The following is an 18,750-nucleotide window of genomic DNA, read 5'->3' as shown; positions in this document are numbered from 1 at the left end:
GAGTTGATGGATTCCTCTAATTTGGAGCCTGGAGAGAGGGGAAAAAAACTAAAATGTTTCCACACAAACCTCTGGGTACAAAGCCTGGTAACCTCTCCAAAGCTCTGTCATATTTCAGCCAAGTAACAGGGGAGATTTGGAAGCTTGCTTGAAGCAGACCCAGGAGGAACTTGCATTGTTCACATTATTGCTGGCATTCTCCACTTCCTGGACATCAGCCAACAGGAAATTCCTGGGATAAATCTTTCCACTCAGTCTTTTTATTATTATTATTTTTATTTTTAGAAAAAAAAAAGAGAGTGAAATTGAGCTTGATAGAACAAAGAATTCAACTTTAACCCCAAAACTCATATGTGTAATGTTTTATACAATTGTGCCCCTTTATCGTTGTATTCTTTTCTCTGAAGGATTTATGACCTCACACTCCTTGTTTCTGTGACATCACGTGGTGTTGCCATGGGCACCATTTTATTGTCAAAAACAAAGAGATTTTGCAGCGCTCTTTAGCAGCACAGGACACTAATTACAGAGCAAAAAAAGACCTCCCCCTCCCCCCCAAAATGATCAATCTGTTTTATTAGGCCCATGGATATTTAAGAGCCTGTGGGTCCAATTCAGCGCTGCTATGAGCATACATAATTCTGGTGAAGTCAGAAAGTTGCACCTATTTATCCAAGGGGTGAATTTGTCCCTGCATCCCAAAACCTTGGGATTTTCCCTTCCAGTTCCAGGCCTCCTTCCTCCTCCCCTGCAAATGACTGATAGGTTCCAAACCTTTTATATATATTATTAAGTGGCAATTTCCTCATATTAGCTGTGAGGCAGGGAGGGAAGCTTTCTGGGCAAAAGTAAACCTTCTGTGCTCTGAGTTGTGAATGCTGGATGCTCTAATACAACAAAGTACATCATCAAAAGGTGCATGTAGAAAAAACCATTGAGCATGAATATATTTCTTATACAATTCCCCTAAAGTTAGAGGAAATGGGAGTTCTGGCAGCTCATGTCACTAAAAAGAGACTTCTCAGGTGGCTGATGGAATAGCATTGATGTGCTCTGAAGGAAGGTCCTACCCTTCCTCAGCTGGAATGATGGTGGTTCCACCACAGGGCACTGGGAGAGGGGTGTAAAATGGTGTGACTCAGAAGCATTGAAATATGGAAGGATGTTTATTCTATAAACCTCTGGCTGTGACTCGAGGCACAGCCAAGGGGAAGAGAGGAGGCAGACTTCCTAAAGGTTAATAGGCACACAGTCCAGGGGTTATATAAGTACACACTAATAACAAGAACTGATAAGCATCAAATGCAAATCCATATACCTACACACACACACACAATTTTATCATAAATTAACAGTGAGAGGGCATAGGTTTCCTGGACAAAAGTCAACACAGATCCCTAAAGAAAGTAGTTAAGAGAAAAAAATTAAATTTCCTTTCCACACATGTATACTTCTTCAGTTAAGGTTCTGCAGCTGCTAAATTCAGTGCCCCAGCTCTGTTATGAATTCCAAAAGACAAGTGATCTCCTGGCCATATATTTGCTAGAGCAAAAAAACACCAGGGGACAGGTAGGTTAAATGCCATATGGTTAACCCCAACATTTGTTTTAAATTATTCCTTGTATTTGAGTGAGTATCACCTTCTTGCTGAGTTTTGCTAATCTTTTACTTTGTAACAAGCTAATCTGGTAAAGTGGAAGGAAATGATAACTTTAACTAATATCTGTTTATATCTGTTATCTGTCCAATCCATCTTTTCAGAGGTTTCCTGTAGACCTAACCAACTTAGAAGAAGATCCAAGAGAAAACCAAGAATGCAGAATCCCAGCATGGGAAGGAGAAGGAAAGTACTGTCTTAAAATCAACATACGGCCAGATGTAGTGCGTTTGAACATTGATATGGACTTGTTCACACTTGTCAAATCATACTGTGCTTGCTATTGTTGCATTTTAATCAAATACATTAGCCGTCTCTCGCTCTCTCTTTCCACTCTTTAGCAAACCTCTTCCCTTCATTTCTCCTCTTCTCATCCCTCCCTTCATTCTTGTTCTTTTTCTGGCTTTCTCTTCCCTTTCTCCCCGCCTCCCCCCCCAAAAGTTCAATCCTACCTAATCTGCACTTTACAAAACATGTAGGTTAGAAGGTGCCTGCCTGGAGGAGTTTACAAACTAAATTTGATATACTCAGTACAGGCCATAAAGAGGCTGATAGCGAGAGTGGGGCAGCTCATTGTTAATCAGCAATGGGAGGATACATGAAACAAGTTGTTTTTTTTAAGGACAGATTTGCAGGAGAAAGTCGGGGGAGGGATGCTGCCCAGCGGTTAGCGGCTGGTGTTAAAAAAGGCATGGAGTCAAGACTAGAAGAAAATGATGACAAAGAGAGCAGCTTGGGTAGGGCATTAAGATGCAGGTGAGATGGCAGAAGGGGTGGTGATCTTCAAAGGTGAGGATGAGAAGCTGGTATTTGCTGTGGAAAGAGAGATGAGGCTAGTGAAAGGATTTGAAAGGGAATGGCTTGGTCAGAGTAATGGGACAATCCTATTCCTATCCCAGCTCTCTCTACTCCTCAAATCTATGTGACACAAGAAAGTGTATTGTTAATTCCTCTGCCCCCGCAGTGTCTCTTCCCCCTGTTACTGGAGGTTGAGATTGACACAGATGGATGGCAAGATTGGGCAGTGAACTGAGAGTGGCTGATGTGGATGGACGGCAGCAGCATGGAGGAGATCTTTGCTGAGGGCAGTTCTGTGGGCTGTGAATGGCTGACATGGCTGACTGACAAGGAGCTGTCCTGAAAGGCTTCCATCTAGCCGTAAACTGGGGATGGCTGACATGGCTGGGCAGACAGGCAGCCCCATTGCCCTGCAATGGGTTGAGAGCTGCTGCTATGGGGAGATTATCAAATGAATGTAAAATCTCTGGGAAGATGACCCTCCCCAGAACCTTGCTGTGAGAGCTGTGTTAATGTCGTGTCTGTCTAGTTCGTATTGTAAGCTTTTAGGGGCAGGTATCTTGCTTTTATCTTTTTGTTTTTACCAGCTTGCAAAGTTCTCTGTGCTCTCCTGGTGAAAAAGGGCTAATGGGTCAATCCCCAAGAAATCCTTAATAAGCCCTCACTCTCTTCACTCGGGCAGCCCTTCCCCTCCCATTAACCTCAAAGCATATGGCTATACTGCACAGTTAGCTCAGGTAATCAGTACCCAGGTCTGAGCACCCAGGTTATCCCAGCCTAGGCATGAAGATGCCCACTGCAAAGCCTTACCCACATTGCTGTGTCCTCGCTGTTTCTGTGCTCCCCCATATGTGTCTAGGGGCATATCCCATGGTTCTCTGTACTGAGATACTCTAAGATTCTTTCCCAGTCAATTGTGTCAGTTGTGGGAGAACTTGCTTGTCCTTCACCGGGAGCTGCGGGAAGGGCATTGGAAGAGTACCAGCACTCAGGTGATTTTGCCTGCATCCTCATTGCAAAGTTAATGGGTTCCAGCCCCAGTGAAAGTAGCACCTAGGCTCTAGTCTATACCCAGCTGGATAAACTAGGTTGGGCTTAAAACACCTCCAAACCTGGGGCAGAGGTTTCTCTGTGTGGATGGTAGAGGAATTTGGGCTAAAATGGGTTGGGACCCAGATTTATTATGCAGTCTGGACAGACCCCTGGGGACTACAACAGGACTACAGATTGCTAAGGAAGCAGGGCCAGACAGAAACAGCATCAGTTTAGTCTCCTTCATGCCCTGATCCTATCCACCAGCATGGATCACAAGACATGACTAGCGCCGTGGTCAGTTTCTCAGAATTTCTTTTTCTTTAGAAAGATCCATCTTTTAACTCCTTTTATTACTCACCTCATCACAATGCTCTTCATTCATGTCCACAGAGCATAGGGCTAGATTGACCCTTGGTTGGATGGGGGTCAGAGGGACATGGCTGCAGTGAAAGACCAGGAAGAATGCAGGCTGATTCAGCTCCACCATGGATGCTGCATGACGTTCTTCCTGTACCACAGCAGTGGGGAAAGGGCCAAGGCCCCACCCTAGCCTCACCTGCTCACCCCCGCCCTAGGAAGTCAAGTTCTGCCACTGGGCCTAGCATGGAGCAGTGACTTTGCTCCCAAGCCACATTTCCTGGCTCCTCTGTAGAGACCTAAGTGAGAAAGGAAGGCAAGTGTCTTTGCACCCCACCCCCCCATTCTTTTGTACGTCATACAGGGTCAGACACAATGTGGCCAGTGACATTTGGGGTCCTGCACATCCTATGTGCAGTACAAGATCCAAAGTAAACCGTTTCCCCCCCTCCATTTAGGAAGGGGATAGTTTTCAACTGTATCCTTACCACAAACCTAGAAATAAAGAGCCTAAGTCAAGGTCATGGCTTTTGGGGTGCCTGACTCATGATTTTTGTACACTGTGGATTGTCAAATACTGGGATAAAGAAAACTGAAGTCAATCGGAGTTACTTATACCCTTTAAAAGGTTGGGAGATGATTCACACCCAGAGAGTGGAAACACCAGTTTACTGGCTCTCTCCGGCAAAGGGTATGTTGATCCTGCCAGATGCTTAAGCACAGAGCTAGAATGCTTAGAGTCTTGCAGAATCAAGTTCTATGAACACAAGGGATCCCTCTAGCCTCTTCTCTCTGCCTCTTTCTCCTTTAAACAGTCACAGATGAGCAGCTAAAATCATCTCAGAATAAACATGGTCAATGCTAACATATTTTAATTACATTGCTGGTTACTTTTAAGATAACACATAACAACACCCAAACCAAGAAACTTTGGAAACCATGTATCTGAAGCACCAACATATTAACAAGCAAAACACAAAAAGAAAAGGAGTACTTGTGGCACCTTAGAGACTCACCAATTTATTTGAGCATGAGCTTTCGTGAGCAAAAGCTCACTTCATCGGAACACAATAAATGTTAAATTATTAACAAGCAAAACACAATAAATGTTAGATTTTTAGTACTCTCATAAAAAACATGCCATATAACAATAGCACCAGGAGGCAATAGTTCAGACTGGTTCACCACGAAATATCATCCGGCCAATGACAATAAAAGGATAATCTTGAAACCGCTGTCAGGGCTAATATTCAGTAAGGATTTCTTATTTGATTTTCACCCCAGATGAGATATTACAGAAAATCCCCATTCCATAACTAGAGGAATTCTTTTGCTTTCAGTGGTACTTCTCCATGTGAATCAATTGCACCCCATCTCTCTCCTTTACTGAAGGATATCTATATCTGTCCCTAACCTTTTACTTTTGTACCCACAGACACAGTGGTTCTCCTTACGCCAACCAAAAATCCAATACAGAATCTGTGGGAGGCATATTAATGATAAAAAAACCTCAAGGTTGTGTTTGTATTGTTCACAAGGAAAGAGGAAATTACAAGCAGCCACAGGGTGCAGGAGTGTTTGAATCACCCCAGCTGTTTTCTAATTCTGAAAGGAAAGTTTTAAAACCTTTCTCCTTGTGAACTGGTGACATAAATGGTGTCATGCAGCCATGGGCTGAGGATTGCTTCCCCACCTGTTGCTTGTAGCCTACACTATTACAGATCATCTGGAAACCATAAACCTCCCGTTCCGTTCATTGTAAGTCTACACTGGTATTGTTAATTTTTTTCTACCTTTTTTCTTTTGGGATATTAACAGTAAAAGTTCTTTCAGCTTACCCCACACAGCCTTGCCTCTTAAAGAACAGGGAAAATCCATTTGCAGAATAATGCATTTAGGCCCCACATCTCCATTAATGATAACCCACCATGTTCAATTTCTCTGACTTTCTGATATGAAGTTTTTAGTTGCCTATCCTCAATCAATCTATTTTCATAGATCTTCCTCTGACATTCAAACTGTGCTATGGGGAGGGCCTTACCAATTTCATGGGCCATTTTGGTCAATTTCACAGTCATAGGATTTTTAAAATGGTAAATTTCATGATTTCAGTTATTTAAATCGGAAAGTTCACTGTGTTTTAATTGTAGGGGTCCTGACCCAACAAGAAGTTGGGGTGGGGGGGTCACAAGGCTATTGTGGGGGGGGTTGCGGTACGGCTACCCTACTTCTGCGCTGCTGCTGGCGACAGTGCTCCCTTCAGAGCTGGGCAGCTGGAGAGCAGCGGCTGCTGGCCGGGAGCCCAGCTCTGAAGGCAGAGCCGCTGCCAGCAGCAGCGCAGAAGGAAGGGTGGCCTGGTAGGGTGTTGCCACCCTTCCTTCTGCGCTGCTGCCTGCAGAGCTGGGCGCTCGGTCAACAAGCGCTGCTCTCCGACCACCCAGCTCTGAAGGCAGCAGCGCAGAAGGAAGGGTGGCAATACCGTGACCCCACTAAAATAACCTTGTGACCCCCCCTGCAACTCTCTTTTGGGTCAGAACCCCCAATTTGAGAAATGTTGGTCTTCCCTGTGAAATCTGTATAGTATAGTGTAAAAGCACACAAAAGACCAGATTTCATGGTCCGTGACGTGTTTTTTTATGGCCAAGAATTTGCTAGGGCCCTAGCTACGGGCCGGCATGTCTATCTTGAGATATTAGGGCATGCTATAAAAGGGGGAAGAGCAGAGTCCCCTGTATTAGCAAAAGCATATCTGAAGGTGGGAGTGGGTAAAGCAGGGGCTACTGACAAGATAGACCACTGGGATGATTTGGCACTTTGGGGGTGGGAATGTTTTTTGTTTCCCATGTTTCTCATCTTTACATTTAATTCTGACATCTAAAACCCATCCATCTCTTTGAGCAGAGAAGTAATCATTTATGAATAGGACTCTAAAGATGCAGCTGAGTGGGATTCTGGTTGAGACTGCAGTGAGTAGTTAATTATAATATTGAAGTTACTGCAGTAAATAACAGCAGCTCTACAGTTTGTAACATGCATCTATCCTCAATTAATTGAAATCTACAACAAATCTTTCACAAAGCACTGAACCCCCCCCCCCCAAATTATATATTGATTTAAAGCTCCAGGTTTGTGCTTTTTGGCAAAATAGTACGGTCACCCAAAAATTTTAAGTGGGCAGGGAAACTTCGCAAATTCGGGTCAAATTTAGCAAATAGTTTTGGCCGAAAAAAATCAGAAATGTTGAAACATTTCATTTTGATATTTTTGAAACAAACTTTTTTGACATTTCATTTGAAAATAACATTTTCATAATTAAATTTCAATTCAAATTGACATTTTGTTTCAAAATGTCATTTCAAATCAATATTCAAAATGTTTTGTTAGACCGGAATTAATTTTTTTTGGTTTTACGTTTCAACGAGAAAACCTGAAAAAAATCAATTTTGGGTTAAAATAAGTAAATACATTTTATTTTATTTTTCAGTTTGGGCACCAAAACTGAAGTCTGGGGATGCTGCAGGTCCGGCCTGTGCTGCACTGGAAGAACTCTCTGTGGATCCTGTACTTGAACTCAAAGGTGCTGTAGGCCAGGGTCACCGTGCACCAGCATAGCTAGGTGTAAGAAGTTAGCTCATTACCTGCCTACTCTCTGCCTGGCTCTGTCAGCTTTTAATACAAGTGAGCTCTACATATTTGTCTAATCATTAAAAAGGAGAGGGACAAACCTCGCTCTGGGGAGGGAAATTAAATGAGAAAGCAATTAATAGAAGGTAGAGGAGTGAGACTGGCCTTATCACCTTAGTGCTGGCCTATCAGAGAGGGTGCTGACAGATTTACCACCACTGTGACATGCAGAGAATTCTCAGCTCCCAGTGCCAAGGGCTCCAAGTACAATACACACCCTTCTGTTTGGGCTCCAGCCCAGTTTGGCACCAAAACATTTCAGAGGATCCATTCTTTTCATTTTTAGACCTCTGTCCACCTGCCAGACTTCAAGCCACCTCAATACAGCAGCCAGCTATTGCCTAGCCTGACAAGTCAGTTCTAGAAAAGGAACCATTTGACTCTATGTCCAGAACCTGTACCATAGTCCCACTTCTAACTACCTGTGAGCTTCCCTTGAGCCTGTGTATCTTTAGACATAGAGTTAAGTCGGGAGGAGTTTCCTTATGTTCTTGGTCTTCTTTCTGCTGCATCCAGTCTGCTGCACTACTTCCCTCCGGAAAAGTGACTTGTGGTTCCAGGTCACTTGTGTTGATTTCAAAAGGGGATCATAGTTTGATGCACACATACACGCACACACTGTGCTTCGGGGGTTTCCGATTTGGGCTGCATGAGCCAACTCGGCTGCATACCTAGAACTGGAGACTTCCACTGCATCAGGCTCAGTTTGGGTACGAGGCTCAGCCAGCGGGACAGTATCAGGATTGCAGCTTAATCTCTGTGCCCCTCAGAGTTTATCATGGATCCCTCCCTTGGCTGGCTGGCACATTCAAGGCATCTGCAGAAGAGCTTTCGCAGCAGTCAGTACTCGGTCTGAGTGAGGGGAGTCTCTGCAGAGCTGTCCTCCGCTTCTGTGCTGATCACTGACCTCAGTCAGACATACCCTCCCCAACAGCTGTCCCCAACACTGTTACCTGAAATTAGGCCAGCTAGTAAGCTTAGGGAAGACTAATGACCCACCAGAGTTTGGCAGAAAGCAGCACGTTTATTATTCTGATAGCTAAGCTCAAAAGAAAAGGCGGGGGGGGGGAGGGAAGGGAGCGGTCACACTCGCATACTCACGCTCCCAGGACAGGCACGGCACTGGAGATGTCAGGATCCTTCCAGATAAGTGTTCCACAGTGCAGCAATGGATGGTGCGATGAAGGTAAGTCTTCCCGGGGCACGATGGAATGCAACGCAGCGGACCACTGGCCAGGCGGTCCAGGAGAAGGGCCTTCATGGGAGGTACAAGCTTATGAGTGGATACTTGAGCACATGGCCACTTCCGCTTTTAAGGGCCTGCTCCTCATGGCCTGCGACTAGAGATGACTTGGTGGCATCTGGTTGGTCACACTCCACCTCAGGCAGTGTCCATGCATTGGGTGCGTGATCACTGCCTAATTAGAGTCCCAGACACCTTGTCTACCTTGGAGCTCTTCTGAAGCAGCCCATTCATCCCACAAGCATTCCAGGAGGGAGAGGGAGCGGGAAAGCCACTTCACAGGTATTCAAAGAGGGAGAGGAGACAAAAGGAGAAGTGGGGGGGGGGAAGTGTAACAGACCTTTTGAGCATACAGGTTATACATAGCATAGTCATACAGAGCATACAGATCATTGCTGATCCTACAACAAACACCACTCTTGATTCCTGCTCGCTTCACTGATGTAAATCAGGAGTGACTCCACACGGGTGATACACTGCTGTAAAACTGATGTGAGATGAGAATCGGGCCCGTTGTTTGCATCAGGCAGCTCCCCTCACATTCTTTAACAGGAATGGAGCTGACAGATAAATTCATTCATCCTGTAGACCTGGGGCTTAAATGACTGGTTTCACACCCTCCCCTGCCCCCCATGTTGCCTTTTCTACAGCAGTTGCTCCACAAACAGCCCTGCGTGTCTCCTTAGTTGCAGGTTAGAGGAGAAAAATGGCCCCTTTTCTGCCAGAAAGTAGCACTCTGGAGTGTCTCTCAGCTGGTGATTCCAGTCTCCTGCAGCACTTTTATCAATTTTGCACAACGCAAGAGGGTAATTTTTACCTCAGAGAGAGCAGGAGCCACATGGTGTACCTCAGGCTGGGAAAGCGCCAGCTGCACTTCAGATTCCAGGCTACTCTGCTCTTTCAAGGGATGCTGCCAACTAGGCTTCACAAGTGACTCGGATTCTTAACAGGTTTGTTGTTGGTTGTTAAATACAAATGAAGAGCTTTAACTTCTGCGGGGGTTCTTTCTAAAACAGATCCTTGCAGCCCAGAAGTGGAAACAGAGTAAACAAATACACCAGCTATCCTGTGGGCCATGGAGACTGTGTCTGCTGCACTCCTCTAGCCCTGTCAGAGCTCCTGACTGCCCTCCCGCCGCGGCCATGTTGGAGATGGACTCTTCAATAAACTGCTTTTACTTGGAAACACCCTTCATGTCAATGGAATAAGCCAGGAGCTCTCAGCTGGCTTGCTAAAACCTTTGTAACAATCAGAGCCAAATCCTGCCTCCGGTTACACTTGCTTAATCCCAGGATTTCAAACTAAGACATCAAGAGGTAATTTTAGATGTAACTGAGGGCCATATCTGGTGCTTGGAGCTAAAAAACCAAAGAGATTTTGTTCCTGAAAACTTATAAAGCCTGTGGTCAAGTTTTGCCCCCTTCCTTGCAGCCCTTTCTGGAGTTTGACAGATGAGATGACTGGCGCATGGGTTAAATTGACTCTGAGGGACATCTGAATTCCTGCTCTGTGACAGCAGGCATCAGGCACTCTGGAGACCGAGTATGGAGCTTTTTTCCTGAGTTGTGTTAATATCCATCACATGAACAGATCTCAAAAGTGCTCTACAAGCACTAAGTAAGCCTTACAGCACCGATGTGACACAGATATTTATTGTTTCCATTTTACAAATGGGAAAACTGAGTGGCAGGGAGATTTGATTTCCCCATGGTCACACAGGAGATCAGAGGCAGACTTTCACTCTGCTGCTCTGACCATTAGAGCATCCTCCTTCCTGGTCACACAAGGGATCAGTAGAATCTCTCTCTTGTTCTGTCTCTCTGAAACTACTGGTAAAAGTGCCAAGACAGCAGTCCCCAACAAAAGAAGTTAGAGATGATGAAGGGAGGAGAGGGAAACAGCAGTTAGTCCTAGAATGAAGAAGTGAACATTGTTCATGCTTGACTGGGCACCAGCCTTGCAAACAGAATGCTTAAAAACACAAGGAGCCTATAATTTAAAATGCTTCTGTTTGAAAGAAAGCTCACTTTGAAAGTCTTATTGAAAACATTACTACTTTTCTCTAATTATTCACAGATTGATCCAAATCCAGACTATGAGTCAGGATCTCCAAGTTAGATTCCGAGCTCTGCTACTGACTCACTAAGTAACCTCAGGCAAGCCACATCACGCCTACATTTTTAAAAACTCTACACTAATGTGAGGTATCTCAGCTTTCAGGTGACCAATCTGAGACACCCGGGACTTAATTTTCAGATATTTTGCAGCACTCAATGCCAGCTGAAGTCAATCAGAGCTGTGTGTGCTTAGCATCTCTGACAATCAGGCTCAAGGTGAAATAAATTGAGCACCAGAAAACTAAAACACAGAAAATTAGTGGATACTTTTTGAAAGTTTAGAGCTTCCCCTTTCTGTTTGGACATCTATAAAAGGGAGTTAATAAGCGTCTAGAGCTGACTGAATTGCAAATTAGTTACCCGACTGATTTAGCCCTTTTTTCTGTCACTCACTCAGGAACTGATCCTGGTTACTGCATACATGTCCATCCAATGGCTTGTGCCAACAAATTACAGCCTACGAGTGGTTTTGTGAACTGTTCCCTTTGACTGTTGATTTTTTGTGGTGTTTGTTTGGTTACTAAGTTACATAGTATTGTTTCTGCTCCCTGATTGGATGGTGGGAACATTTTAAACAGGAGAATGATGGACTCGGTTTGGGTACAATTTTTTTTGCTCATGCTCACTTTCATAAAGAGTGAACATTATCACATGTAAACTAGCTCCAATATGGCCAACCCTGAGTATTCAAAACTCATGAACCAAGCTCCCCCAAATCAGGAGATTTAAAAAAATAACAAAACTACCTTTTTCTTTGCCTTTTGGTTTGTGAGTCTTTACAGTTTGCATTTTCCAGCTTTTCTCCACAGCCACAACAGCAACATATTTACTTTTTTTTTAGATGAAAGCTGAGTTTCTTTTGGCCCTTGAAATTGGGATTTTAAGAAAAATATGATGGTGAGACTCATGGTAAAACCATGAGCACTGGGAATGCTGCAATACTCATCGATAATAGGACACCGTGAATAATAGTGGAGTGAGCTTGCCATATTTTTCACAGATCACCTTGTTCAACCTACTTCCCAGTTCACTAATGTTTGCAAAGTGCTTTGAAATCCTCAGTGAAAAGGCAATACATTGTTATGCAGAGTAACATTCAGAGATTCCAGGGCAAACAAGCTTTGTTAACAATAATAATAATTAATAATCCAATGAAAAATTGCAGTGGTTACTGATCTGTCTCTTATTTCACTAAACTCTTGCTCATTTTTTTCAGTGCCACTTCATGTCCCTGTTTCCTTCGAAAGCTTAGACGTATTTGTCTGGATAAGTGCGCTGTGGCTCTCTAAGGATCTCAAAATTACTTGTTGCTATTTACTGGGGCAAAGAAGGTGTCTTTTCCACAGGCTATAACTGCAAAGGGCTTAGTCTGCTCCTGGCTTTAACAAGCCAGCACAGATTTCCAGAGGGTGTACATGCACTAACAAAGCATTTTGAGGCCTTTTGATTTCAGCTCCTGTCCTGTTAGCATTACTTAGGTAGGTGTGTGAGCATCATGCAGCTGCCAAAAGAACAGTCAAAGTTGCTTTTCACCAAAGACCCGAGCCTGGTTACATAAAACATAAAAACTTTCCAGGTTTGACTGCCATTGTCACCGCAGAGACTGTGGTGAAGCGGGGAGAAGAAGACAATCACTCTGTAAAGAACTGAGAATGTCAACCAGAGTTACATGGCAAAGAATTAGCAGCAAGTGCTATTAACCCATGATGTCCACTAGAGGAAGGCAAACAGAATGAACAGGGCATAAAGGAGGGCAGTAGCAAGCACCTGATTCTTTGAACAGACCCGGTCCAAGGGTTGAACAAAGAGTGCCGTGACCCCTTTGCTTGATGAAGCATTAGTTCTCCAAGTGATGGCCGTGAAGCACACTTTTCTTTTTAAAATAGGGGGAAGATGAATAAGTGTGAATGCCATCAGCGGTGTAACAGGAAGCAGTGGGCACCTCATGCGGAGGGGTGTGAGCAAAAGAGGGAAGGAGCGTGACTTTCATCCACTCCACCTTGAGTGATTCTCCCAGTTCTCTCAAGCTATGTCAGAGCATCACTGTCTCCAAGGCCTTGAGTTTTAAGAGTTACTCTGCTGGCAGAGCATTTACCAGACTCCCCTGGCCTTCCTCCCATCCTTGAACTCTAGTCAATATGCAGCACTGAGCAATACAGTTCACCTCATCTTTACTTCAGATTACAGAGCTCAGCTCTTGCACTGTTCCTTCATAAACACACCCGTTTCCCATTTGTGTCCATCCAGTACTCAATAGACATTACAGGGCACAGCTGTGGTGGCTCTGTCCTTTGACCACTGCATCGTAATTGTTAACCCTTTAGTGCACCCCATCACATAAGCACTAAGTATTTTTATATGTTTAATCCACGTTCAGTAAAATCTATATAAGATCCATTCAAGGCAACCTCCTTTCTTAAGACCACCCCAAAGTACCCCTGAGCATCACACTGAAAATAAATCTATTCCATCTTTACTGGCAAATCACCTCCATTAATAACTGATTTTGTTGGTCCATTAGGTTTCACTCTTTCTTTCTTTCTTTCTTTCTTTCTTTCTTTCTTTCTTTCTTTCTTTCTTTCTTTCTTTCTTTGTCTGTGATTTTCCTCTCCAAAATGAATTTGTTACTGTAGAATCAGGATGCAGCTGTATCATGGCATCCACAAGTGCAGGATAAAGTCAATGTACATAATAGTTTGGAATTTATATTATGTTCTGCAAATTGAAGGCATCCATCTGCTGGGCTTTGTGATCACGTGTCAGGTATAAATACTATGATTTTTTCTTGTCTGCAACTTTTTTAAATCTGTTAATGAAAAATAAATCTATTTGTGAGGTGCCCTCAGCCCTTTGGTAACCTTATCGAGCTAATAGCCAGCTGTTGACATTTGCCAGTAAGGTGCCAGGTACTTTTAAGGCAGAACTACAATGTCATTCTAAAGCTGCAGAATACAGTCTTGCCTCTGTCCTCACTCCTATGTCGTTTCCCCTTTTCTTCCCACTTTCTCTTCTGTTTTGGGCTTTGGCAGGACTCATTCCTTAATTGATCAGGTGAGTAGGTGTCTAAATGGAGAGGAACGTGAGGGGATGTCTGTGGCTGGAATCTGTTCTAGTTGGGTTTGAAAATCCACTATAGGATTTACCTGTGACAAATAGAGTGAAAAATGTTTGTTTACTTAGGACCTGATCATACCGAATGCTGAGTGCATCCTGTGAAGTGCTGAGCATCCTCAGATCCCAGTTGAGGGCACTTAATAGTTCACAGACAACCTGAGGATTCTTTTTGTCTGTTTATCCACTGTCACAAAGGAGAGGAAAAGCCTGAAATGGACCATTCCCTCTAAAATTCACCTATTAATTCACATGTTCTCTCTCTCTCTCTCTCTCTCTCTGTGTGTGTGTGTGTGTGTGTGTGTGAGAGCATGTAGCTTTTGTACCATGTGATATGGAAGTTGCTCCGGCAACTACGCAAGGCTTATTGAATGCCAAGGTAAATAATGGCAAACAACATGCATACATTATTATTCCCATAATTTCCTGCTGCCCCGAGGCTGTAATAACTTACACACCCTATTTTCCAAATGGTTCTAATTTAATTCTCATGAGCAGAATTATCTCATACGTAAGGCTCCTCCCTCTTTGCAGCTAGCCATGCCTTATTTTTTTAGAATCTGCACAGTTGAGGAGACCAGCTGAGGGGAAAGACTATATCATGTTTACAGTTTCATTAGTGAAACAGAATGACTAGAGCCAGGTCTAAACGCCCCACACAATTCTGCTAGTTCATATGTGAGCTGCAGATTCCCTGTTATTCCAGCACTGGATCTCCATTCAGTTCTGCAAATGTACTTAATAGCTGGCTTGCTGCATACATAATATTCCCGAATTACAATTCCATATAACTCCTGCTATTATATCTCAACCTGAAACTGCAAAACCCCTATTATTCCAGTCCTGAGCTCCACCAATAGATCTGTCAGGGCACCTTGATCCTCATCGGCAACATGTCATGCATATCTGTTACTAAATTTCTTTTGAGCAAGGAGTGGCATAAGGAGACAAACTTGCCAGATAATCCCTATTATCCAATGAGACAATGACATACCTGCTGCCCTCCAACATCCCCTGTGTTCATAGCCACATAGATCTTTCCCGTGGATTTGTCCCCTTTGTTTCCTTCTGTATTTCTGGGTTTTGAGAAGGCAGCAAGGATGGCTTCCAAATCTTTGTAAGCATAATAGAACCCAAATCTGAAGATCAGACCTTGTGGGGAGAGAAAACAGTATAAAATGAAAACACAATTAATAAAAATACAACAGAAAACTAGTTCAATAGACACTTAGGTTAAAATGTCTTTTGAAAAAAAATTCCTAACCTGGTTTACAAATTTCACATGAAGGCTCCAATCCTGCAGTGAGATCCACTGACAGAGACTCCTGCGTCTGTGAAGAACATCACTGATTCATAGACTTTAAGGTCAGAGGGGGACCATCATGATCATCTCGTCTGACTAGATGTTAGACTTCGTCGGGGCACAAAGAACAAATATCTACTCTCAAGGTAAAATTATTTTAATTTCAATTTAAGGTAATCCACAACAAGAAATAATGATGTTAATGTCTCTATGAGAGAGCACTGTGGGTATGTCTCCTCTGTAATAGTCTGAAGCAACTCTAGGAACAAATGTATATGTCTCTGCACATATACTTCATACTTTGTAGAAACTGAAAGGAGACGTATACAGAAATGAAGACACAAAAGTTTCATAGCTATATATGCCACACTTATCACTACTTATTGCCACTATTTATTTATTTGTATTACTGTCATGCCTAGGAGCCTTGTCATACATCAGTACCCCATTGTGCTATGCTGTTTGCATTCACAGAGCTCAGACAGGGGAACTGGTAAGTTTCTAGCCATTTTCACTTTCTGATCCCAATGCACTAATAGAATGCCCTGGTAATTGGATTGCAACAGTTCTGAGGAGAGGCCTGAGAGGCAGTTCTCACAAGAGTGAGTGAAATGAGCAAGCTGTTTTTAGTAGCCTGGGGTCTGGGATGTAGTGGGAAGAGTATTGTGATTTTGCTATCTTCATGCTATTGTACTTCCCTCCCCAGTTCGCCTCCCTTTACCTTCCTGAGAGACATGCACTGGCCAGTTCTGCTGCCTCCTCCCTTCCCAACTTAACTAGTTCTTTTCCCTGCCAGCTGGCTAGCAAGCATGGGTGGTGATGGTGGCAGCTGTGGGAATGGAGCAGTGGGAAGGGAGGAGGAGAGTTTTCCATGGCTGGAGCGGCCCAAAGAAGTAACTGCAGAGGAAAACCAGTTCGCTTCCTGCAACTCTGCTGGATGCATGAGATTCCAGCAGAGCTGTGGGAATGGCTAGTGGACGCAGGAGAGGAGGAGGAAATGTGTGAAGGGATGCACTCAATCCGTGACACTGGGATGGGAATATTTTACATTTTTAAAACATCTTTCCATTTCTGCCAATATTAAGTTTATAAATCCTTTTTCTCCCCCCTTCAATGGCTGCATTTTCATTCTAAACTCTTTGAGTGTCCTTTTTAAAAGAACCTATTCACATGAGGATTTAATTTAGGTTTAAGACAGTTTCCTCTGTGCTAAATAAAACACCAATTAATTATTAATAACATACCTTTTGTGGCTGAGCCAACTCTCTCGTAGCTGTTAAACCCCAAGACAAGTTTTGCTTTTTAATAATTAATTTTTATTCATTTCATGAGCATACAGTAAGTGCCTTGTGGGAAAGTGGAGGAAGGATGGTCTTGTGGCTGATGCACAGGACAGGGGTTAGTAGACCTGGATTTTATTCCTGGTTGTGCTACAGATTTCCTGTATGGTAAGGGCCTGGTCTTTAGACAAGTCACTTAACCTCTGCCTCAGTTTCTGCCTCTGTAAAGTGGGGATAATACTGCCAGTCTATCAGAATTATTACTAATCATCTTAAGAACCTTCATTTAGAGGGACAGACAGACACTGCCCTTTGGTGAGTACATGGAACTAACTTTGAGATGAAAAATAGATTCTGAAATCAATAGTAAGTCCATCCATTGGTAAAGGGCACTATGTGGACCCTAATGCAAAATCCTGTGTATTCTACTTATCTTTCCCCAATGATAACTCACGAATCCTGGCAATAAAACCCCAAGATGTTTATATGAACTGAACCCCTTTAGCTTGCATCCGGAAAAACTGTTTCTTTTAGCCAGTTTATTTGCAAAGGTTTAACAGATATTTTTGAACTTTGGTAAAGGGGAAATTTTATCTTTGAACAAATCCTCATGCGCCAGGCTCTCTGTAAACAGGCACTGCCTCAAGCCCTTTTCTCCAATTATTCATCTGGTCTGTACAGAATGGAATCACCTTGGTGTATTCCGCCGGACAAACTGACTTTACATTCTACAGCTGTGCTTTTTAAATCTGTGCTTTGGTGCTAGAAACACAGCACGAACCAGTGAAGGGAAGAATTAGAGTTAGCTGGTGCCAACAGTCTATGCTGCTACCGTGTAGAAGTTACACTGGTAAAGCAAGAATATTAGGAGATGGATAGTGGGATTGGATAGGTGATGGTATTCTTCCCTTCTGCTGCATTAGGGGGCATTGCACTGCTGAAAATGCCATCTTCTTTTATGAGATATAAAAGTACACCCATCTAGACCACTCATGGTCTATTAGCAATTTTGGCAGGAAATGGGGTATTTGTTAGCCCCAGGTGGCCAGATTCCAGTCTGCACTAACTGCTTATATTCTCCCTACCTAAATTCCCTGTGTAATTTCAATTGGATTTGGTATTCTGTGCTCCTTACCCTAAACTGTTGTTTAACAGTGCATAGCAACTTTACACAGCTATTAGTCTCCATTCCAGATAGGACTACACTTAAGTGGTGAGTAAAGGGATTTCTCTGTGAGTACGTATGTATGTGTACCCATACAAAAACACAGGAGAGGGGAAGTGGAAGGGGACAGGAGACAGAGAGAAAGAATGTGGGGTGAGGGGAAGAAGAAGTGTGGTGAGCCAAGGAAAGACAGAGACCAAGAATAAAGGAGCTGGGCAAAGCATGGCAAAGCAGAGAGTAGGAGGTGACAGAAGACAGGATTTTTCATAAGTCTAAAATATGTTGAAAACAATTGTGTTTTTTTTTAAATATTGATGATGGGTTCAAAGACTAAGGCTGCATTTTTTAAAGATGCCTAGGAAATATGGATGCTTATTTCTCATTAATTTTAGTGTGTCCATCTAAAGCTCTGGGCAAATGTACACAATATTAATAAAATCCACATAGTTTAGACCAGCGTCCCAAAACTTAACAAAGGTTTGGCAGCCCCCAAAACTCTCCTACCTTTTTCCCATCCATTCATCCCTCCCCTCCCACCTCTCCCAAAGAACCCTGGGAAGATAGATATGACATGAAGGAAGGTATCCATGCTCTGGTGGACCGAAGGTTGGTGAGCAGGGCAATTGTTCCACAAAGGAGAATCTTTCACTGAGAATGCCCTGCTGCCAGCCCCCAGGCATCTGAACCAGGGGTCTGTTAAACCAAGTGCCGCATCCTATTGCAGTCTGACACAGGGATTAGGTCAGTCTCTGAGGTAACCAAGGCCCAAATCATCTGGGGACTGACTGCTAAAAAAATAAAATAATGGACACCTTAAATATCTTGAGGAAATATTCTGTAAATTAGGGAACTAGGAGTAGATAGGAAGAAGTACTTCACACAGAGGATATTAAATTACCAGTGAAGGCACTGAAGCAGACAAAGCAAGTAGGTGTCTCTTGAACATATTGTAGTTTTGTTTCTGGAGGGATGACATTTAGAAGGCCTAGTGAAAAACAAG

This window comes from Lepidochelys kempii, chromosome 15, assembly GCF_965140265.1.
Source record: "Lepidochelys kempii isolate rLepKem1 chromosome 15, rLepKem1.hap2, whole genome shotgun sequence".
Classification (NCBI taxonomy): Eukaryota; Metazoa; Chordata; order Testudines; family Cheloniidae; genus Lepidochelys; species Lepidochelys kempii.
The sequence above is the reverse complement of the archived record's forward strand: the minus strand, read 5'-3'. Positions refer to the sequence as shown.